The sequence below is a fragment of the Lagenorhynchus albirostris genome, chromosome 5, assembly GCF_949774975.1.
Source record: "Lagenorhynchus albirostris chromosome 5, mLagAlb1.1, whole genome shotgun sequence".
Classification (NCBI taxonomy): Eukaryota; Metazoa; Chordata; class Mammalia; order Artiodactyla; family Delphinidae; genus Lagenorhynchus; species Lagenorhynchus albirostris.
This window is the reverse complement of record NC_083099.1, coordinates 17,376,465-17,401,624: the sequence shown is the minus strand read 5'-3', so window position 1 is coordinate 17,401,624 and position 25,160 is coordinate 17,376,465. Positions and strand designations below refer to the sequence as shown.

Genomic DNA, 25,160 nt, shown 5'->3' with positions numbered 1-25,160 from the left:
CCCCCCAGTAGCAGCTAGCCTGAGACCCCTGATGTGCCCTTCCCTTCCTGACATCAAATTTGGAAATGATTTAAAATTGTCCAAGAGGGGAAAGATGCTGATTCAGCCGCCACTACAGAAAAGAGACCTTATCTGAGAGATGGAGATAATGACTCCGCCTCATTGGGCTCTTTTGAGAATTCCATAAAATAGCACATATAAGGTACCGGGCACACAGTACAAACACATGGCGGCCACTATTCACTTGTCATGGCTTGTTTACATTTGTCTTCTGTATTTTAGCTTTTCTTCTGTTCCTTTTCCTCCTCCTTCTTCTAATCTTTACAAAGAGGTATCTGTATTTAACATTTGTGTTGATATTTAATGACATTTCCCATAGTGTTAGATCTTATTTCTCAATGTCCCTCATGCCTTCCCAATTGTTTTGGCCTCTGGAAGAAACCTTCTGGATGAGGATGGGCAAAGTCCAAAGGCATCCTCTTCATGAACAGAGGTACTGATGCAGGTCATCTTTCAGGCTGAATTCTCCTTCATTCCTTTCTAAGCCAGCAGTCGGATTCCAGGTAAAGGATGAGAAGCAGTGACGGGGAGGGAACGAGGGTGCAGAAGTGTGAAACTTTATGGTCTTACTTCATATAACTTTTCCAAAGTAATTTATTTTTAGAAGTATTTTCTTTCAATAAAAAAGTGTTTTATAAAAAATACCAAAGAAAACTTCATAATCTTCGATTTACAATTTCTTAGTCGTTTCATTGTTTCCATTATGTGTGGATTTTTAGATTCAGCCTCAGGTGGAACATCCTTCCTTTTTTTTCCCAGGTGCTTGGGGAAGTCACACCTTTGCCAGGCTTCACATGCCATCTACATCGCATGTCACCTTTTGTACCACCTAGTGCTTTCTTCTCAAAAGCAGTTTTAACACATTCACATTATAAAGCACAGAGAAGTAAGACCATTTTCTTTGAAATCTTGCAATGCTCTTAAGATGACTAGAGACACTTGGCCTTAGTGCCGCTGGGACGATTAAAGAAGTCGATAGCCAACAACTTCCCAGTTTTCTAAATGACAGGGCAGCTAATGTGGCTGTTATTTCCCCTAAAGACGCAGTGAGATATTAAAAATACTCTTGTTCGGGTCCTACCCCAGATTGATTACAGCAGGCTCTCTGGAGGTGGGACCCTAGCACAAGCGTGTTTTTACTCAAGCTTCCAGTTCTGACGTACCTCCAGGGTTGAGAACCGCTGTGGTAGACATTCATAATCCTTCCTGAATCCACAGAGGAGGGACTCGATTATTTTATTTTTCTAGTAGTAGAGAGTTTACTGCCCATAACTGTATAAACATGATGGCATGTGAAGGTGAGAGGCCCAAAGACAACAGGAGCTGGACACTGTCCACTCTGTAGGTCAGAAGCCCCCAAAGTGTAGGTGCGGCGGCCATGATTCACTTCTCTGCAGCCCAAATTGCCTAAGGGGAGATGCAGTTGGCCTGTGGGGAATGAGGTTGTACAATGCTGCTGGTGTTACCCTCTTGCTGAGGGTCCTGTGGTGACGTACTCTGTAGGGATGGGAGCACCCTCCCCATCCTAGGTGCCCTGATTGACATCCAAATTGACTACGTTTTCCAATTGTTGGTGAGCCCTCTTCCATTTTCCCTCACCCTCTCACTAAACTCTGGTTTAACCGGGTCATTGTGATAAGCAAGGTGTACCAACTGTGTCCTCACCAAAATTAGATCCTCTGTATTATTGCATATAAGTTGTGAAAATAAAGGCTAGGTATTGGAGGGAGGTAGCATGAGGAGTAAGACATGTCATCTACTCATACAGGTTGATGTTTACAGTAACATTTTCTAAGCACCTGCATTTTTCAAGTCCCGGCATTGTGCTCAGGGTTAAGGCCAACAGCAGCTGCTAGAAATTCTAAATTTCAGGATCCCCTCATCCCTAGACTTATAGAATCCTCAGTTGACTTGGATGCACATTTAAGTTTGAGAAACACAGGACAAGGACTCAAAGATGGCTGTCTGTAAGGAGCTCCTGGCTTCTGGCAAAGAATACTTTTTTTAAAAAGGTAAAAACATGATCTAATTCGAAAAGATACATGCACCCCAATGTTTATAGCAGCACTGTTATAGCCAAGACATGGAAGCAACCAACACATGTTAAATGTCCATCAATAGATGAATGAATAAAGAAACTGTGACATTATACACACACACACACACACACACACACACATACATATACATACAATGGAGTACTACTCAGCCATAAAAAAAGAAAAATGTTGCCATTTGATAAAACACGGATGGACTTGGAGGGTATTTTGCTATGTGAAATAAGTGTGACAGAAAGACAAATGCTGTATGCTATCGCTTATATGTGGAATCTAAAAGATAAAACAAACTAGTGAATAAAATAAAGAATGGATTGTCACATATAGAGAAAAAACTAGTGGTTACCAATGGGGAGAGAGAAGCAGGAAGGGGCAATATAGGGGTAGGGGAAAAAAAGTGTTATTATGGTATTATATGAAATCATGTGTATGAAACTTTTGAAAATTATAAAGCACTATGGAATTTAAAGAATCTTTCATTCACTTTGAAAAACAGTAAAAACATGATCTTGGAAAAATATAATGAGGATGTGCCAAAGATTTAAGACATTAACCATGAGATTGACAAGATGGCAAAACTGGTTCAAAAGAGGATAGGAAAAACTGCTAAATTTTGTCAATGGGAAAAAGAAAATGCTGGAATAAGATTGCAAAGTCCAGTACAGAACCTGTTAATGTCCTACAGCAACCTAAAAACCTTAACCTTTGAGTTTATTTATTTATTATAACATATTTATACTGAAGTATAGTTGATTTACAATATTATTAGTTTCAGGTGCACAGCATAGTGATTTAGTATTTTTATATATTATATTCCATTTAAAGTTATTATAAAATAATTGCTATATTTCCTTTTTTGTGCAATATATCCTTGTTGCCTATCTGTTTAGACACAGTAGTTTGTATCTCTTAATCTCATACCACTGTGGGTTTATTTTTTGATTGGAAAGAAATAGTTTGCCCCTTTACAAAGATACAAATCATTTGCAAATTATCAGTCTTCTACAAATTAACATCTAACTTTCCTGAACCTGGCCTCTAATCAATAGAAAGTAATAGGGACTTCCCTGGTGGTGCAGTGGTTAAGAATCCGCCTGCCGATGCAGGAGACACGGGTTCGAGCCCTGGTCCGGGAAGATCCCACGTGCTGCGGAGCAGCTAAGCCCGTGTGCCACAACTACTGAGCCTGCGCTCTAGAGTCTGTGAGCCACAACTACTGAAGCCCACGTGCCTAGAGCCCGTGCTCTGCAACAAGAGAAGCCACCACAATAAGAAGCCCATGCACTTGTGCAATGAAGAGTAGCCCCCACTTGCGGCAACTAGAGAAAGCCCGCGCACAGCAGTGAAGCCCAACACAGCCAAAAATAGATAAATAAATTAAAAAAAAAAAAGAAAAGAAAGTAATAAGTCAAAAAAAGTTACTTTCCCTTTAGGTCTGCATATCAGATAATGCTTGAGTGTTACTTGAAAGGCTAGATGGTTATCTTAAGTTTGGGATAATTTCTTAAAAATTCAGAGAGGAGATGGATTGAGAAATCAACAATTGCAATAAAATATCATAGGTAGGGAGTGGAATCAAGATGGCTGTGTGGGAAGACATGGAGTTCGTGTCTCCCCATGACTAGGGCACCTGCAGGTCGCTGGTGGGGGACCTCAATGTCTAAGGTGTTGGGAAGAACCCCCAAGCAAACTGTAGGATGTGGGGGGACTGAGGGGGGAGGAGAAGTGGAGGGCTGATAGGACTGGTGCCTCTGAGGGCGTGGCTGAGATGGGGGAGGGGTTCCCACACCTGAGGGGACCCTTGGGGGCTCGGATCAGCAGGGAGCACACCCAGCGTACCCCTTGCCCATTCAGCTGGAGAAGTCTGCCCAGCTCTTGGGCCAGGTCCTACACCCTCAGAGGCCCCCTCTGGGCTGTGTGCATCCTGGGAGCATAGGAGGGAGACTGGGGGGAGAAGGAGAACAGGAAAGGTAGGCAGGAGGGACCCTCCAGGACAGGAGGAGTGGGAGAGGAGCAGAGGGCATTGGTCCCACCCACTTGAGCCCAGGAAACTTACTGAGCTCTCATGTGGGGTCCCCCACTCTCTGAGGCCAGAGGCGGGAGGCACGCCTGGGCCCCTTCTGTTCTGTTGAGCCTAAGCCCCACCATCCACACACCCAGGGCCTTTTCCAGCCCTGTGGGTCCTAAGCACAGGCCCTGCCCACTGCCCAAACCTCACCCTTGCTTAGGCCCTGCCTTCCACAGCCAAGGACTTTTACACCTTTATTTTTCCTCCTCTATTTTTCCTCCTCCTCCTTTTTACTATTGTGTCTCTGTTTACCTTCCAGGTTGTTGTTTCATCTATATTTTTATATTTTTTCTAACATATCTGTTAGTTTCCTAGTCTAATTTTATTTTTTGCTTTGTTATTGTTCTCCCACCCCCCCTTTTTTTTTTTTTTTTTTTGCCTCTCTGCATGGCTTGTGGGATCTTGGTTCACAAGCCAGGGGTCAGACTGAAGCTCCTGTGGTGGGAGCTCTGAGTCCAAACTACTGGACTAAGAGAGAACCTCAGGCCCCAGGGAATACTCATCAGAGTGAGGTCTCCTGGAGGTCCTCATCTCAGCACCAAGACCCAGCTCTACCCAGCAGCCTACGAACTCCAGTGTTGGAAGCCTCAGGTCAAACAACCAGTAAGATAGGAACAAAACCCCACTCATAAAAAAAAGGAAAGAAAAAATGAGACAGCAAAAAAAAATATGTCACAGATGAAGGAGTAAGGTAAAAACGTACAAGACCAAATAAATGAAGAGGAAATAGGTAATCTACCTGAAAAAGAATTCAGAGTAATGATAGTAAAGATGATCCAGAATCTCAGAAATAGAATGGAGGCATGGACTGAGAAAATACAAGAAATGTTTATGAAAGATCTAGAAGAACTAAAGAACAAACAAACAGAGATGAACAACACAATAACTGAAATGAAAAATACACTAGAAGGAATCAATAACAGAATAACTGAGGCAGAAGAACGAATAAGTGAGCTGGAAGACAGAATGGTGGAAATAACTGCCAAGAAGCAGAATAAAGAAAAAAGAATAGGGCTTCCCTGGTGGCGCAGTGGTTGAGAGTCTGCCTGCCGATGCAGGGGACCCGGGTTCGCGCCCCGGTCCGGGAAGATCCCACGTGCCGCGGAGCAGCTGGGCTCGTGAGCCATGGCCGCTGAGCCTGCGCGTCCGTGAGCCTGTGCTCCGTAACGGGAGAGGCCACAGCAGTGAGAGGCCCGCGTACCGCAAAAAAAAAAAAAAAAAAAAAAAGAAAAAAGAATGAAAAGAATCGAAGACAATCTCAGAGACCTCTGGGACAACACTAAATGCACCAACATTTGAATTATAGGGGTCCCAGAAGAAGAAGAGAAAAAGAAAGGGTCTGAGAAAATATTTGAAGAGATTATAGTGGAAATTTTCCCTAATGTGGGAAAGGAAAGAGTCACCCAAGTCCAGGAAGAACAGAGAGTCCCATCCAGGATAAACTCCAGGAGAAACACATCAAGACACATATTAATCAGACTAACAAAAATTAAATTCAAAGAAAAAATATTAAAAGCAGCAAGGGAAAAACAAAAAATAACATAAAAGGAAACCCCATAAGGTTATCATCTGACTTTTCAGCAGAAACTCTGCAGGCCAGAAAGCAATGGCAGGATATACTTAAAGTGTTGAAAGAGAAAAACCTACAACCAAGATTATTCTGCCCAGAAGGGATCACATTCAGATTCAATGGAGAAATTAAAAGCTTTTCATACAAGCAAAAGCTAAGAGAATACAGCACAAGCAAACCAGCTTTACAACAAATGCTAAAGAAACTTCTCTAGGCGGGAAACACAAGAGAAAAAAAAGACCCACAAAAACAAACCCAAAACAATTAAGAAAATGGTAATAGGAACATGCATATTGATAATAACATTGAATGTAAATGGATTAAATGTCCCAACCAAAAGACACAGACTGGCTGAATGGATACAAAAACAAGACCCATATATATGCTGTCTACAAGAGACTCACTTCAGAACTAGGGACACATACAGACTGAAAATGCTGAAGGGATGGAAAGAGATATACCATGCAAATGGAAATCAAAAGAAAGCTGGAGTAGCAATACTCGTCTCATACAAAATAGACTTTAAAATAAAGACTGTTACAAGAGATAAGGAATGATCTAATTTTAGATCATTTTAGGTCTAATTTTAGATCATTTTAGGTCTAATTTTAGGTCTAAAATTAGACACATGATCAAGGGATCAATCCAGTAGAAGATATAACAATTATAAATGCTTATGCACCCAACATAGGAGCACCTCAATACATAAAGGCAAATGCCAACAACTGTGAAAGGGGAATTCGACAGTAACAAAATAATAGTAGGGGACTTTAACACCTCACTTTTACCAATGGACAGATCATCCACACAGAAAATAAATAAGGAAACACAAGCTTTAAATGACACAGTAGACCAGTTAGATTTAATTGATACTTATAGAACATTCCACCCAAAAGTGGCAGAATACACTTTCTTCCCAAGTATACATGGAACATTCTCCAGGATGGATCACATCTTGGGACACAAATCAAGCCTCAGAGAATTTAAGAAAACTGAAATCATATCAAGCACCTTTTCTGACCACAATGCTATGAGATTGGAAATCAATTACAGGAAAAAACACTGTAAAAAACACAAATATATGGAGGCTAAACAGTGCACTACTAAATAACCAAGAAATCACTGAAGAAATCAAAGAAGAAATTTAAAAATACATAGAAATAAATGACAATGAAAACACGACAACCCAAAACCTATGAGACGCAGCAAAAACAGTTCTAAGAGGGAAGTTTATAGCAGTACAATCCTACCTCAAGAAACAAGAAACATCTCAAATAAACAATCTAACCATACACCTAAAGCAACTAGAGAAAGAAGAACAAAGAAAACCCAGTCAGTAGAAGGAAAGAAATCATAAAGATCAGATCAGAAAAAAATGAAATAGAAACAAAGAAAACAATAGCAAAGATCAATAAAACTAAAAGCTGGTTCTTTGAGAAGACAAACAAAATTAATAAACCCTTAGACTCATCAAGGAAAAAAGGGAGAGGACACAAATGAATAAAATTAGAAATGAAAAAGGAGAAATCACAACTGACACCACAGAAATACAAAGGATTATAAGAGACTACTACAAACAACTATATGCCAATAACATGGACAACCATGAAGAAATGGACAAATTCTTGGAAACGTACAATTTTCCAAGACTGAACCAGGAAGAATTAGATAATATAAACAGACCTATCACAAGTAATGAAATTGAAACTGTAATTAAAAATCTTCCAACAAACAAAAGTCCAGGACCAGACGGCTTCACAGGCGAATTCTATCAAACATTTAGAGAAGAGCTAACACCCATCCTTCTCAAACTCTTCCAAGAAATTGCAGAGGGAGGAAAACTCCCAAATACATTCTACGAAGCCACCATCACCCTGATACAAGAACCAGGAAAAGATATCACAAAAAAAGAAAATTATAGACCAATATCACTGATGAACATAGATTCAAAAATCCTGAACAAAATACTAGCAAACAGAATCCAACAACATCCAACAAAGGATCATACACCATGATCAAGTGAGTTATATCCCAGAGATGCAAGGATTCTTCAATATACACAAATCAATCAATGTGATACACCACATTAACAAATTAAGGAATAAAAATCATATGATCATCTCAATAGATGCAGAAAAACCTTATGACAAAGTTCAACACCCGTTTTTGGTAAAAACTCTCCAGAAAGTGGGCATAGAGGGAACCTACCTCAACATAATAAAGGCCATATATGACAAACCCATAGCAAACATCATTCTCAATGGTGAAAAACTGAAAGCATTTCCTCTAAGATCAGGAACAAGACAAGGATGTCCTCTCTCACCACACTTATTCACATAGTTTTGGAAATCCTAGCCATGGCAATCATAGAAGAAAAAGAAATAAAAGGAATACAACATGGAAAAGAAGAAGTAAAACTGTCACTGTTTGCAGATGACATCATACTATACATAGAGAATCCTAAAGATGCCACCAGAAAACTACTAGAGCTAATCAATGAATTTGGTAAAGTTGCAGGATACAAAATTAATGCACAGAAATCTCTTGCATTCCTGTACACTAATGATGAAAAATCTGAAAGAGAAATTAATGAAACACTCCCATTTACCACTGCAACAAAAAGAATAAAATACCGAGGAATAAACCTACCTAAGGAGACAAAAGACCTATATGCAGAAAACTATAAGACACTGTTGAAAGAAATTAAAGGTGATACCAACAGATGGAGAGATATACCATGTTCTTGGATTGGAAGAATCAATATTGTGAAAATGACTATACTACCCAAAGCAATCTACAGATTCAATGCAATCCCTATCAAATTATCAATGGCATTCTTCACAGAACTAGAACAAAAAGTTTTACAATTCGTATGGAAACACAAAAGACCCCAAATAGCCAAAGCAATCTTGAGAAACAGAGCTGGAGGAATCAGGCTCCCTGACTTCAAACTATACTACAAAGCTACAGTAATCAAGCCAGTATGGTAGTAGAACAGAAACAGAAATATAAATCAATAGTACCGGATAGAATGCCCAGAGATAAACCCATGCACATATGGTCACCTAATTTATGACAAAGGAGGCAAGAACATACAATGGAGAAAAGACAGCCTCTTCAATAAGTAGTGCTGGGGGGCTTCCCTGGTGGCACAGTGGTTGAGAGTCTGCCTGCCGAGGCAGGGCACATGGGTTCGTGCCCTGGTCTGGGAAGATCCCACATGCCACGGAGCAGCTGGGCCCGTGAGCCATGGCCGCTGAGCCTGCATGCCTGGAGCCTGTGCTCCGCAACGGGACAAGCCACAGCAGTGAGAGGCCGGCATACCGAAAAAATAAAATAAAAAAAATAAGTAGTGCTGGGAAAACTGGATAGCTGCATGTAAAAGAATGAAATTAGAACACTACCTAACACCATACACAAAAATAAACTCCAAGTGGATTAAAGACCTAAATGTAAGACCAGACACTATAAAACTCTTAGAGGAATACATATGAAAAACACTCTTTGACATAAACCACAGCAATATCTTTTCTGACCCACCTCCTAGAATAATGGAAATAAAAACAAAAATAAGCAAATGGGACTTAAAAGCTTTTGTACAGCAAAGGAAACCATAAGCAAGACAAAAAGACAACCCTCAGAATGGGAGAAATATTTCCAAATGAAACAACAGACAAAGGATTAATCTCCAAAATATATAAACAGCTCATGGAGCTCAATACCAAAAAACCAAACAATCCAATAAAAAATGGGCAGAATGGGGCTTTCCTGGTGGCGCAGTGGTTGAGAGTCCTCCTGCCGGTTCAGGGGACATGGGTTCGTGCCCCGGTCCGGGAGGATCCCACATGCCGCGGAGCGGCTGGGCCCATGAGCCATGGTCACTGGGCCTGCAGGTCCGGAGCCTGTGCTCCGCAACGGGAGAGGTCGCAGCAGTGAGAGGCCCGTGTACCGCAAAAAAAAAAAAAATGGACAGAAGACCTAAGTAGACATTTCACCAAGGAATGGTGATGGCCATACAGATGGCCAAGAGGCACATGAAAAGATGCTCAAGATCACTAATTATTAGAGAAATGCAAATCCAAACTACAATGAGGTATCACCTCACATCAGTGAGAATGGCCATTATCAAAAAATCTAGAAACAATAAATGCTGGAAAGGGTGTGGTGAAAAGGGAACCCCCATGCATTGTTGGTGGGAATATAAATTGATACAACCACTATGGAGAACCGTATGGAGGTTCCTTAAAAAACTAAAAATAGAACTACCATATGACCCAGCAATCCCACTACTGGGCATATACCCTGAGAAAACCATAATTCAAAAAGACATGTACCACAATGTTCATTGCAGCTCTATTTACAATAGCCAGGACATGGAAGCAACGTAAGTGTCCATTGACAGATGAATGGTAAAGAAGATGTGGCCCATATATACAATGGAATATTACTCAGGCATAAAAAGAAATGAAATTGAGTTATTTGTAGTGAGGTGGATGGAACTAGAGTCTGTCATACAGAGTGAAGTAAGTCAGAAAGAGAAAAAGAAATACCGTATGCTGACGAATATATATGGAATCTTAAAAAAAAAAAAGTACTGATGAGCCCAGTGGCAGGGCAGGAATAAAGACGTAGACATAGAGAATGGACTTGAGGACACAGGGAGGGGGAAGGGTAAGCTGGGACAAAGTGAGAGTGTGGCGTGGACATATATACACTACCAAATGTAAAATAGATAGCTAGTGGGAAGCAGCTGCATAGCACAGGGAGATCAGCTCAGTGCTTTGTGACCGCGTTGAGGGGTGGGATAGGGAGGGTGTGGGGGAGACACAAGAGGGAGGGGATATGGGGATATATGTGTGCATATGGCTGATTCACTTTGTTGGGCAACAGAGGCTAGCACAGTATTGTGAAGCATTTATACTCCAATAAAGATATATTTTAAAAAATCCCTTTGGGGAAAAGAAAATATCATCGGTAATGATAAAAACAACTAACGTGTGGGGTGCTAGTCACCGGTCTCTGTTTTTTCATGTATTAGCTCTTTTAGTCACTGTCTTAAACCTTCGAGGCAGGAGCTATTACTGTCCTCATTTTCTAGAGCAGGAAACTGAGCTAGCCTGTCTCCAGAACCTGTGTGCTTAACTGCCTCCCGTGAAAAAACAGCTGAGGGTCCAGTAGGATATGTGTGCGTTTGTAAATTTGACAGAAGAAGGGACGCAGGGTGATGGTGGACTTAGATACACTCCCATGTTTCGTTTCTAATCTAAATTTTGAATCAGGCAATGAGATCTAACAACTGTGTGCTGTGAGGGCTGCCTGGAAACCCTAGAATGGTTTGGGTAGAATGCTTGATACAGTTTGCCAATCAGAGTCGCTGCCCCTGGTCATCGGACCGCATGTGTCAGCTCATTAAACCATCACTCACTCCCAATACTAGAGCTGAAGCTGTTATGTTGGTGTGGGGAGGGACACCTGGATGTGTATTATAGTTCAGTGGGACGGATATGTCAGTGTTCTTTGTTAAAAAAAAAAAAAAAGAATTTCATTAGAAGCTGGCATTATCTGAGAGTCTGAGGGCTTAGAGGGCTCTTGGGCTTGATTTGGTATCTAGAACCCATTTTAGCCCCAGGCCAACGAGTAGCCGAGCTGAGCTGTTCTTTTCTAATTAAAGAAGTCTACAATCTAACCCTCCCCAAATACATTAGTAAACAGTGGAAGGAATGCTCCAGCTTATAACACCCAGAGTAGGTGTTCGTACCCCGTCTCACTGTTCTGCCTTTTGGGGGCTGGCACGCGTTTGAAGCTGGAGTTGTGACTTAATGAGGCAAATTGTCCTCCCCAGCCGCCTTTTGTTTTGTCACAATTAGCTGCACGTGCAGAACTGTTTTCATCTGTAATTGCTCCCACGAGGGGGTAATTGCACCCCAAAGTGGTTGGCTGCACCAATGGTAGGAGCAATTAGGAACAAAAATGCAAATAATTGCAGGCATCCGAATTGCAGTTTTATAAAAGGGACACCCAGTAGAAGCTTGGCTGAAGACTTGGCCGCTCTCTTTTTTCCCAGTGGAAGTATATTTGTTATTTGAAACCAATATCATAATCTCTGAACCTACCTTGACTTTCCACACTTCTAGGGGCCTCTTGGAAATGGTGTACATTACAGGACCAACGAAAACCCAGACCGATCCCAAATGGCAGATCATTTAGGACCTAGAAAATAAAGTAACTTAAAGTCAAAATTATCTTTGGGGGAAAAGAAGTACAAACGATCGAACAAATGCATTTTTATCATAACTGTGCATCTCATTTCCCCACACCAAACATAGGGGAAAATAGGGTTACAGAATTAGTAATAAAGTTATTTTTTATTGACTGAGACTCTAATCACAGAATTCCAGGAATTCTAGATACACATCCTTCCCATTCCCGACTCCCCACTAAATTGTTCCCAAATAATGCAGGATCATGGCAACCTCAGTGAGACATGATCATAGCCTCTCTCCATGGCTTTGCTCCCTGCGACTGTTCCCTGCGATGTCCTCCTAGACTTCTCCATCCAGGTAGCACTGGGCTATGCCAGGTGGCCTTGGCTTTCTACTGCTCCGGATGGCAATGGGGGCTCCCAGGTTGTCCCCTTTGAAGTGGGGAAAGTACACTGTTGTCCAATTGTGTTACGGCCTGTAACACGGGCCACAAGGGAGTGCGTCTTTCTGCTCTCCAGAAATTTTAGTGAAACATCTCTATTGCGCTGCACCCCGCAGGCCCACAACTGTTTTAGTTGCCCAGACTTGGGACCAAAGAAAGAGCCCAGAGACAGTGAGAGACATTTCAAGGGTTGATTGGACAGGGGCATCTTACACAAAGGGTCCTGGAGCGACACCACACCAGTGTGCAGCAGAACGTAGGCAGGATGTGGCAGAAACCTTCACTACGCAGGGGAGAAGGAGGCTGCCCTTTATAGGAATTGACGGCAGGTGGGCACAGAAGTTACCAGGGCCAATTAAGCCTTATAATTAAGAGGATTGGATAGTCATGTGAGTGAAGCAGGGACTGATCAAGCAGGGGATGTACAGAGAGCAAGAGAGCAGCCATCTTGAGTGGCCCAACAATACAGCCTCTCCTTTATTTTTGTGCTTCAACTTCCCCAGCTCTAGCCAGACTGGGGAGAGGGGGTATAGGGGAAAGCTAAGCGTGGAGGGCATCAGGAAGACCGATGCGGAGGGCAATGTGAGCGCTGCGCCCTCCACTGTACTCAAAGTCACCCCCCACTCAACATTAGCGCACACACCAATTCTTCTTTTAGGAGTTTCCTCCTGTTAGCTTCTTGGACCCGCAGGCAAAACGACCTACACATGGGTTCCTCTTATTTAACCACAGTGTTCCAGAGGTCCCTGGACAGGCCTGAATTTTCCTGGAAACACAGCCTAAGCTGCCTTGGGACCCCAGCTACAATGGTATTGGTTGACAGAGAAACATTGCCCTAAGCATGGGAAGGCAATATTTTTTGGCAAAGTGTTTTACAGCAAGGAAATAGCAAGCACCTATTGATTATGGGCCCATGGGGGCCAATGTCACCAACGGAATGAAGAAAATAAACTCTTGATGTGTGTATCGTTTAGCATTCCTGTATTAGCAAAGTCTTTCCCCGGGGGAATAAGTTCTCTACATGAATCAATGCCAATACAACCAGAAGCATGTGGAAGAAATAGAGGAATATATAGTGCATTTCCTTCTGCTAGAAAACCACACTTTTGTCTTACTTGTAGGGTCAAAGTAGAACTTGCAACACTTTGGGGTGGAAAGTGGGAGGGTGAGGGGTGAGCTCCTTTGTGGACAAGAAACAATTTGGAGGAAACACTGGGCCACCTGTGGGCAGAATGTATTTAAAAAACAAAGGTTGGCCCAGCAGTGGAGATCTCGTGCGTGGCTGCCGCTCCAGGCATGAATTCTTAGTCAATTTAATAATAGCCTCCTCTGCCCAGTGCTGGGAAAGAAATGTCGTGTTCCATTTATTCTTGCTGTTTGTAGCATCTGGGATACTGCTCCATCATCCTGCCAATATAATTCTCCCCTCTTTCATAGCTGTAGGCAGCCCTTGTCCAAAAGATTTACTTTGCAGATAAAAGAAGAGGCATTAAGTGGTCAAAAATGACTAAGGTGAGGGCTTATGAAGTGTTTTTGCTAAGACTGAGAGAGGAAGTAAACAAAAAAAAAAAGAATTGTGCAAGGATATTTAAGAGGGCTGCTCAGATATGGCAACATGAGATGAAATGTGGTCCGGCCAACTATTTGGTTTGGGTAAACAGAGAACGTAAGATCATTCTGAGTCCTAGAAAATCCCCTTGTGGAAAGTGACTGCCTCTGTGTCCCAGGCCTAAAAGAAACCTTATGACTGTTTGTGGAAGGAATTCTCTGGGCATAGGCTGCTGTCAGATTCTGTTTTCCTACCTTGGTGATCTGGTGTGTGATCAGCAGAAGGGTTTAATGTCGGTGGCTCTGTGTGACAATGGCTTGCCTACGGAAAAATGGACAACTGCCGGACTTCGGTGTGTTACAAGGAAGGGCCTCCTTCCCCGTTTGCCTATGCTAAAATTAATTTAAACTGGGAATAAAGGCTTGAATGACTTGCTTAGGCTTTCAATCCAAATATTTGGAGATGGTACATTAGTGGAAAAAAATCACATTAAAATGTAAATGATTGATATGTTCTTCTAAATCAGAAGGAGGCAATGAAAATGGGGAATAGCAAAACAGACATGTGATCTGTTGAGAGCTCTGGGTAGACTGATGCAGGGTGGTTGGCACGTGAGATGGTAGTTTTTGAATAGCGTGAATAAGAGGGATTTCTGGGTTAGCATCAGGAGGGAGAGCAGAGCACTTCAGGATGGCATGGATGTTGGCTGATTTCACCTGATTGGTATTCTTTCTCCTTTCCTTTTGGGGCACTATGCCTCTCACATTCCATGTGGTCCTGGAAGGGCTAAGTTCTCCCATGATCTTCCCCACCTCCCTATGATACTATCTGACCAATCAGAAGTATTAATCCTTCAGGGCACTAGCCTTCCCTGTGACATGACTCACAGACACTGGGGGAGAGAAGGTATCTATTTTATTCTAGGATTTCTAGTTGTAGGGATTGTGTAAGGCTGGAGTTGCTGCAGGCAATCTCCCCAGCAGTGTGGGAAAAACTGCCTGTGGAGCAAAGCGCCAAGAGGTGAAGAGATCTTTTTATGGCTGAGTAATATTCCACTGTATATATGTGTCACATCTTCTTTATCCATTCATCTGTTGATGGACACATAGGTTGCTTCCGTGTCCTGGCTATTGTAAATAGAGCTGTGATGAACATTTTGGTACATGACTTTTTCTGAATTATGGTTTTCTCAGGGTATATGCCCAGTAGTGGGATTGCTGGGTCATATGGTAGTTCTATTTGTACTTTTTTAAGGAACCTCCATACTGTTCTCCAGAGTGGCTGTATCAATTTACATTCCCACCAACAGTGCAAGAGGGTTCCCTTTTCTCCACACCCTCTCCAGCATTTACTGTTTCTAGATTTTTTGATGATGGCCATTCTGACCGGTGTGAGATGATATCTCATTGCAGTTTTGATTTGCATTTCTCTAATGATTAATGATGTTGAGCATTCTTTCATGTGTTTGTTGGCCATCTGTATATCTTCTTTGGAGAAATGTCTATTTAGGTCTTCTGCCCATTTGGCCATTTTAAACAGTAAAATCATCAACAAAAAAGCAAAAAAAACCCCACAAAAAACAAAAAAACATGGCACTAAGTAGACTATGAAAAGGACACATCTTTTTAGTATGAGAGCTAAAGCATAGGGTAACTCCAAATTTTTGTTATTCTGTCATGTTTGCACATGACCATGAAGGCACTGTGAGTATTGATTTTGGGGTTACAAATAAATTTTAGTGAGTAGATGCATTAGCAAATGTGGAATCTGGGAATAGTGAGGATTAACTGTATATCATACGATGGAATCTCATTTGCCATAAAAAAGAATGAAGTTCTGGTACCTGCTACAACATGAATGAACCTTGAAAACATGCTAAGTGAAAGAAGCTAAACACAAAAGGCCACATATTGTATGATCCCACGTATATGAAATGTCCAGAACTGGCAAAGTGACAGAGGCAGAAAGTAGATTAGTGGTTGCCAGTAGGGCAAATGGGGAATGACTCTGCTAGAGATATGGGATTTTTTTTTGGTGTGATTAAAATGTTCTAGAATTAGATAGTGACGATTGTTGTATAACTTTGTGAATATACTAATAACTACTGAAATGTATACATTAAAATGGTGAATTTTATGGTATTAAATTGTATTTCAGTTAAAAAATTAAATAAAGTTTTAAACTAAAAAGAATATAGAAGGCCTAAAAACACTATCAATGTATTTTACCTAATTGGTAATTTTAGGACACTTGATATAACAGCAGAATACACATGCTTGTCAAGTATACATAAAACATTCACTAATATAGATGATATTCTTGGCCATAGTACAAGCCTCAACAAATTAAAAAGTATTAAAATCATACAAATTATGGTCTCTGTCCATAATTGATTTAAACTAAAACTTAGTAACAGAAAGGTATCTGGAAAATCCTTAAATATTTGAAAATTAATGTTTTTTTTTTTTTTTTGGAGTTAAGTACATTTATTCAATTGACACCAATGGGGAGTGTGCGGGGAGACAGGTTATCTTTTCTTCCACACAAACCATCAGACGGTTTCACAGAGTCTCCCCAAGTGGAGAAGTCTAAATCAATGCACACCCAGTGGACAGAGAAAGCAGATAGCAGCCCACTGTACAGATATTTACACGTAATTACAGGACCCACAGGATGTGCCCTGGCCCATCCCCGCCTCTCCAGTCCCTGACCTGGACCCTCCTCTCCCACCCCAACCTCATCGCCTTTAGCTACAATAAATATCCCAGGGCCTGGGACATAACAGACCACTGAGAGGGCTGCTGGCCCTGGATGGCTGGACCCAGCCGGCCATGGGAAAGGGGTAAAGTTCCTTCAAAAGCGCCCCAACACAAAAGAGGGAGGATTTTCCTCAATGGAGTGGGATTCCGGCATTGCACAGGGATTGTGGAGACCCCTCGCTTCACCTCTCCATTCACCTTTGCCTGTGTAGACACTGATGTAGGCTTCTGCTAAAAAGCAGTGCTAAAAAGCACAGTGCTAAAAAACCCACCAGTCAAAGAGGAAATCACAAGGTAAATTACAAAATAGTTTTAATGGAATGAAAATGAAACATAGCATATCAGCTAAAATAGTGCTTCAAGGGAAAATTATAGAATTAGAAACATATTAGGAAAGAAGAAATGTCTCTAAGCTTTCAGTTTAAGACACTAGAAAAAGAAGAGTAAATTAAACCCAGAGCAAGCAGAAAGAAGAAAATATTTATGAGAATAGCAGAAATCAATGAGATTTAAAATGGAAAAACAATAGAGAAAATAATTGAAACAAAAAACCAGTTCTCTGAAAAAAAAAAAATCAATATTGGCAAACCTCCAGCAAGATTGACAAAGTAAAAAGAGCCGAAACAAATCACCAATATCAAGAATGAAGAGGGAGATCTCACTACAGACCTTGCAGACATCAAAAAGACAATAAGGGAATACTATGAAGGATTCTACATGCATAAATTTGACAACTTCGATGAAATGGACCAACTCCTTGAAAAGTACAAAACTACCACAGCTCATCCAATATGAAATATTTGAATAGTCCTGTAACTATTAAAGAAATTGAATTCATGGTTATAAACCATGGTTTAAAGAAAACTTAATGAAAAGACACAAATTGGCATGACAGACGCAGCAACCTAGGTACACAGGCCCCTTGTTCCTTTTCTGTCCCACTTTGGTCTTGCTTGGATGCCGTGCCGACCTGCTCAGGTTAATTCCAAGGTAGGCTCATGTTAGCATTACTGTTTCAGTTTGCCAGCCTCCTGTGTGTGGGGGCAGGAATTTGGTGGAATTTGGCTCTCCGCTATTTTCTGAGGCTAGAATGGCCTCAGTGATCACTTGTTTACTCTTTTGGTTGTTGAGTCCCTGCCCAGGGGCCATTTCCTGTCTTCACATGATTCCACCTTGGTAGGGGCGTTCCATGCAATATTTACACCATTTATCTGCATTTTAAAGTTAACTGGGCATCCTGTATTTTTACTTGTTAAATGTGGCCACACTTACCTCAGGCCACTTCCCCTAGGATTCCACCTACTGTCTGTCCCAGGTAACCCCTGAGAATATCTTTTCCATGAATCTTATCACTTAGGGTTTACAGTGACAATATGTTTACACATCCAGGAACAAAAACAGGCTCCTGTCCAACAACCTGGAAGAGGAATATTGTCCCTTCACGGTTCAGACTATGTAGAAAGATGCGGGTCTCTTTTCTCTAAGCAGCTGTCTCCTCCACACAGGGAATCAAAAACTACCACAGGAGGAATACTTCTCTTTGCATGTTTAGGGAGAAATAAAAATTAAATTCTCGCCTTAGACTAGTAGTGATAAGTTAAAGGTGTGCCCAATCCAATCAAAGATTGATTTGCTTCCTTTTCAATAACTCCTTTCACACAGTTTGTTAGAAAGATCTTATATGATCTGACTTTTTGCTAAGTGTGTCTGAGTCATCTTGAAGGCAATTTCATACCAAGAAAAACATACTGAATTGTGGCATCTGGTGCAAGGACTGGGAATTCTTTATGTCTGATTAGTGTTCTAAAATGTCTTATTCATGAATAAGCCAATATTTTAAACTTCAAGCACAGTCAACTTCATTACTTGAAATCTGTGATCTTATATTTGCCATGTATTTGAACACTTTTAAACTCTTTTTTTTTTTTTTTTTTTTTTTTTGCGGTACGCGGGCCTCTCACTGCCGTGGCCTCTCCCGTTGCGGAGCACAGGCTCCGGATGCGCAGGCTCAGCGGCCATGGCTCACCGGCCCAGCAGCTCCGCGGCATGTGGGATCTTCCCGGACCGGGGCACGAACCCGTGTCGCCTGCATCGGCAGGCGGACTCGCAACCACTGCGCCACCAGGGAAGCCCTTTTAAACTCTTAATGATGAAAATGAGACTGTTAGTTAAGCTAAATGACATGACTAGGGTTATATACATTGATTATCACAGCATGCTTGAGTCAGAAACTTGCTTCTGCAATTGGTGATGAGATATCTACCTCTACATCTCTATCTATCTATCTATCTATCATCTTTCTACTCTTCTGGTTCTCCATTTCTCCCAACATCCTACAAACCCTAAATTAAAAACATAAATAAAAAATGCTGTGACTTAAATATTTAAAAACTGGATAGAAGTGCTTCCCTGGTGGTGCAGTGGTTGAGAATCTGCCTGCCAATGCAGGGGCCACAGGTTCGAGCCCTGATCTGGGAAGATCCCACATGCCGCAGAGCAACTAAGCCCGTGCGCCACAGCTACTGAGCCTGCGCGTCTGGAGCCTGTGTTCCGCAACAAGAGAAGGCCGCGACAGTGAGAGGCCCGCGCACCGCGATGAAGAGTGGCCCCCGCTCGCCGCAACTAGAGAAAGCCCTCGCACAGAAAAGAAGACCCAACACAGCCCAAACTAAATAAATTAATTAATTAAAAAAAAAACTGGATAGAAGTATTTATCCACGGTTTAATTTTTCCCAAAAGCTACAATCCCTAGACTAAAACCACATGGGTGAATCATGCCTATATGTGTAAATACACTTCTTGCGTATTACATACATATATGTATATATCATGTTGGGATACATATAACAGGCCTTTATCACATACTCCTAAATGAGTACACATGACTGGATGAAAAGACCAATGTATCTCACATTCCATTTCCTTTTGCCTGTTGCCGTCAATGAGACACAGACCTCAGCTTAAAGCTCCTATAGCAGAGAAAGTCTTTGGGCTCTCAAAAGTGCAAGTGCTCAATCATAAAAAAAACCTAGAGAGTGAGTCTTCCCTTCAACTCATCATTTCCCCAAAGATCCACAGTTTAGGGAGCGAGCAAAAAGAAGAGAATTGGAGAGGAGGTGAGGGGAGGTTAACTAAACTCTAGTGTGCCTTGACAGGGGGTTACCAAGGGCTGCTCCTCCTCCAGGCTGAGGCCTGGGGCAAAAGGTGAAGAAAAGGGTGGAAAAAAAAAACGGATGAGATCATAGGCACTGAAAGTGGTGAGCATCTATACTCCCTTGCCCCTCCAACCCACTCGAAGGCTGGGGAGGCAGCCAGACACAGGGTCACCTGGAACACCTGCATGTGCCGGAGTGCTGGGTACATGGCCCCAGGCAGCCTCACAGAGCTATGCCCTGACCTCTGACAGCGCCAAACCCTGGGAGCCTTGCAGCCTCCCTGCATGGGCAATGGGATAAAAGACAGGAATGAGGATTTTATTCATTGGAGGAATAGCCATCATTGGATAGACAATGACCCAGACCAGATGCCCCCTGCTACCCAATACCTGGGCCCAGCAACTTAGAAGGGAGAGGGAAACTTCCGACTGAGGTTGTTTCCACATAAGATATACCAAGTATGGTTATAAAGAGACTAAACGAAGTTATATATTTTATGCCACTAAGTTTGTGGCCTGAAATACAGTTCCATTATAGATAGATAGATAGATATCAAATATAATCTTTCATATACTTAAATTATATACATTCTCTATTTTAGGTTTCTAGTTTGGAATTTTGCTGAGGACACAGACAATGAGGAGAGTGGGCTCTTCTATTTATGATGGACACTTGGGAGACTAAACGGGAAATGATCACAATATAACTGTAGTTACAATAAGGAAAACAAAAAAGAAGATGTGTGTGTTTGTGTGCGTGTGCGTGTGCATGTGTGTGTGAGGTGTAGATAGACAGATAGACAGAAATATTGAGCTACCACCTCTTTGCCTAGAGCAGTTATTTTAATGAAGAGGAAAAGCCAGATTGTCTCTAAAGCTTTTGTATAAACCTGAACAACACATCAGGTTTCTTCAATCCACTTTGCCAGCCTCAGCTGTGCATTTAATCTTGTGGCCTCTTGTGCTCTCCCAGAGGACAGGCAGAATTCCGACTGTAACTCCAGTGCTGGATCGCACTTTCTGAAACAATCAGATGGTGGGAGATGCATGGGCTTAGTTTGACCCAGCAAGGTTTTTTCTCCATTAAGGACAAAGCATGAATAAATCAAACACACTTTCTGAACGTTTTGAGACAAAGCACGGATCTTAGGCTTCCATTCAGGAAGAAGGAAATGATACATTTATTTATCAAATTATGAGAGAAAAAAGAAGAAGGTTTCTGGTTTCTCTTCATGAATCACTTAAATTAAAAAAGAGGTAGATTTGTGAAGAGCAACCTGGGTAGGTTATGAGAGAGGCAAAATGGTGGAGTGGCTGAAAGCACGGACCCTGGAGTCAAATGCCACGGATTCAAATCTCAGCTCTGCTTCAGTTTGGCCTCTGCACCTCAGTGTTCCTCCTTGTAAAGTAGGGTTTATAACGGTACTTACCTCATGGGATTGTTGTGAGTATTAAATGAGTACTCTGTCAAGAACCTAGATTAGTAAACATTATGTGTGTTGCTTGTTATTGCTATTTATTGTAAAAGGTTAACAGGCCAAGATCACCAGCTTACCTTCCACCACATAGGCAGAATTGGAGGGAACAACCTGGAAGTCAATATAACGGATTCAGGTTAGGCATAAGGAGAACTTGGAAAGTTTTTGTTGTTGTTTTTTAAGTTCTGGAGTAGTTCACCAAAGAAGTTACCAGGACTTGAAAAATGCCTCTTAAGCAGGGTAGTTAGTTACTAATTTGATCAGCATAGTTTCGGTGTAAATTTGTTACCCTAGAGGCATCTCAGATGAGTGCCAACCATCTTGATCTGGATGGCTTGGAATTTTATTTAGTTGTCTCTTCTGACTTTAAATTAGCAATGTCACTGGTGATGATGGTGAATGGTTTGTCATTTCCTAAAGGTAAATTTGTCCTGGTGGTGGACCAACTGCATATTCAAACCTCAAAGAGACTACTACTAGAAAATTGTTAAAGTTTTCTTTATATTCCAGATGATGAAGCTTTACAAAGAGCATTTCAACACTCATGTGACCATTCAGGATGATTTTCCATGTGAGTTAATTCTATTGAACAAAACAGAAACTGTCTTAAAGTTTTCCTAAACTCAGTTGTGTGTCTTAATACATGCTCCCCAGTTGTTTGGAAACATGTCAAGAAGACACAGTACAGAACAATTAAAATAAAAAATTGAAAACTAGGTTCCTGGTACTGTCTGTAAGCTGCTAGTGGTTTGCCGAAAACAAAACCAGGAACCAAAAACCATCTGTGGTCAGTTAGTCTTTTGGGCACAACTAATTCAAAGGATGCTTTGAGATCAGGGGAGTAAAGCGTTCCACATCTTGGGGCCTGGTTGGTTTTACGGGGTAACCCTTTCCTAAAGATCAAAATACTAACAAACAAACAAAACCAGGCAGTTTGCAAGAGTTATAACTGACCCCAGTGTTGTCATCATAGAAAGAGTAACACAGCATTCAATCTATATACTGTGCAAATCATAGAGTTGAAATGACCTTAACAATGCCAAGTTCCACCACTTCCCCCCAATTTACAGATGGCAAAACCGAGGCTCCAAGAGCTCAAGCTCTCTATCGAAGGCATAACAGCTTGCTGGTGGCAGAGCTGAGCTAGGAATTCAAAAGTGCTGCCTAGCTCTCCAACTTCATCTCACACCATTCTCCTTCTCCCTCCTTACACTCTAAGAAAAGTTGTCTCCATTCTCTCCAACCAGACCAGGCTTGATCCCCCTTCAAGCCTCGGCACTTGACATTTCCTCTATCTTTCCCCCCCCACACACATTCCTGTGGCTCCTCCTTCTGTGAGGTGTCACCTCAATTATGAACTTTATTCCCTAATTAGACCCTGATAACCCACCAATTGCTGTCTATTTATTGTATCACCCTGTTTAATATCTGAAATTATCTTCTTTATGAATTATTTATTTTTCTGTTGTCTCCCTGCCGTTCTCAGGTAACCTCCAGGAGAGCTGGGACCTTACCTGTCTTGTTCCTTACTGTATTTCCTGCTTCTAGAATGGTGTCTGGTACAGCGTATGTAACCAATGAACACTGTTGACTGCAAAAAGGAAGAAAAAAACTTTTTAAGAGTCCCTCTGTTTATCTGGATCTTCTGATTACATCATGCTGCAACTTTTATTTAACACAGCATAAATAATAGCTACTATTTATATTTTCGAATGTTATATTTTCACGTGTTACATTTTCAAATGTTCTGTTAGACCTGTTTCAAATCTTATTTCATTTAATCTTTGCAACAATCCTAGGTGTTGGTGTAATATCCTTGTTTTTCTGATGCAGAAGCTGAGGCTCAGAGAATTGAAGCGTTTCAAACAAGTGGCAAAGCAGCGTTCAAACCCATGCTTGTCCGACTGGAAAGTAATCAAACCTAAAGTAAGCATACTTGTAACATGCTTTATTTATTATATCTGTTCCCAAGTGTTCTATATCAGGGCCATATCAGTAAATGCCATTACAGAACACTTACCACACTGAGAGCTCAGAACAAGTTTTACTTTCATATTAATAATGAAGCAGTCAGTCGAAAGTACAGAGATGTTTATAATTGCATTGACCTTTGAATGGTCAAGTAAGCTTTGGCATTCTCATTTGTTTAGGATTTGATTTGTTTGTTGTGTCTGCCAGGACTCATGAGAGGAAAGGAGAAACCGTTGAGCTGCAGACTCAAGCCTGATAGGCCAGGAGGAGCTGATGTCAAGTTTTGGATTCGGCCCTGCAACTGTGCAGGAGGCCTGGACCTGTAGGCAATGGGCTCGGGGCTGATCCATTCAGGCTATGAATCAGGATCTTAAGAAGAATTGAAAACAGGACCCATGACCCTAGTCTTGTTCTCTGTTCCGACTGCTAACTGCTGACTGCCATCAGCTCCCCACGCTGTGACTATGGAGAGCTGTGTAAATGCTGACTGACAAACAGGCTGAGAGATAATTGGACATCATTTCTGGCTGGCAGACTTTTTTGACTCTTTTCAAGGCTAGTAAAACTTTTCTGCCTTGATTCTTACATCCTGGCCATTCTTAGAGAAGGGAGGTGGGACTCAGAGGAGGGTCAAACAGTTGTTCACTTCAGGTTCAAGGACGTTTCCAGTCCATCCAGGGAGCACCAGGAGGAGAAGGTTCAGGAGTGGTGGCACTGGTCAAGTCAGCTGCCACGGATCCTGGCCATGGTCACGGGCATCAGGCACATTCGTGACCACCCCTGGTGGGCAGGCAGCATCCTCCACAGACTCTCTCCCTCACGCCCACTCTCTTTCCTCGCCCACCTCAAGCCCTCAGTCCTTATGTTACCACCATCCCTTCCTGCTAGGCTGTCTCCTGAATTACACTGTGCTAAGAGTCTCTTCCCCAGCCTAGAGTTCTACTGCAAGAGCCACTTCCAGGACTGGAGCATCAGAAAGGGTAGTGTCTGCTGTGTTTTTTTAAAAAAAAATTTTTATTCTTATACAATTTTTAAAGGTTACTTTCCATTTACAGTTATTAAAAAATATTGGCTATACTCCCCATGTTTTTCCATCCATCCTTGAGTCTATCTTACACCCAATAGCTCCTACCTCCCACTCCCCCGCCCCTATGTTCCCCCCACCACTGGTAACAAGTTTGTTCTCTAGATCTGTGAGTCTGCTTCTTTTTTTCTATATTTACTAGTTTGTTGTATTTTTTAGATTCCACATATAAACGATACCACACAGTATTTGTCTTTCTCTATCTGACTTATTTCACATAGCATAATGCCCTCCAAGTCCATCCATGTTGCTGAAAGTGGCAAAATTTCATTCTTTTTTATGGCTGAGTATTATTTCACTATATATATATATATATATATATATACATATATATATATATACCACATCTTCTTTATCCATTCACCTATTGTTGGATACTTAGGTTGTTTCCATGTCTTGACAATTGTAAATAATGCTGCTATGAACATTGGGGTGCATATATCAGTTGAATCAGTGTCTTCGGTTTTTTGGGATATATACCAGGAGTGGAATTGCTGGGTCTATTTTTAGTTTTTTGAGAAAATTCCATACTGTTTTCCACAGTGGCTGCACCAGTTTACATTCCCATTAACAGTGTACAAGGGTTCCCTTTCCTTTTCTTTCTTTTTTTTAAAATAAGAGGCTGCTTGCAATATTTTATCCCTTTTTTCCTTTATTTTATTTTATTTATTTTTGGCCTCGCTGCGTGGCTTGTGGGATCTTATTTTCCTGACCAGGGATTGAACCCGCACCCTCAGCAGTGAAAGCACGAAGTCCTAACCACTG

General features: G+C 41.6%; 1 long non-coding RNA gene across 1 annotated transcript in view; it reads left to right on the top strand.

The window, feature by feature from the left end:
* Nucleotides 1-24,583, top strand: part of LOC132520379 (uncharacterized) — a 47,153-nt gene extending 22,570 nt beyond the window's left edge. The window contains exons 2-4 of the long non-coding RNA XR_009540541.1: nucleotides 21,851-21,911; nucleotides 22,827-23,266; nucleotides 23,519-24,583. This is a non-coding gene — a long non-coding RNA (uncharacterized LOC132520379). The remainder of the gene's footprint in view (nucleotides 1-21,850; nucleotides 21,912-22,826; nucleotides 23,267-23,518) is intronic.
* Nucleotides 24,584-25,160: the final 577 nt, after the last annotated feature.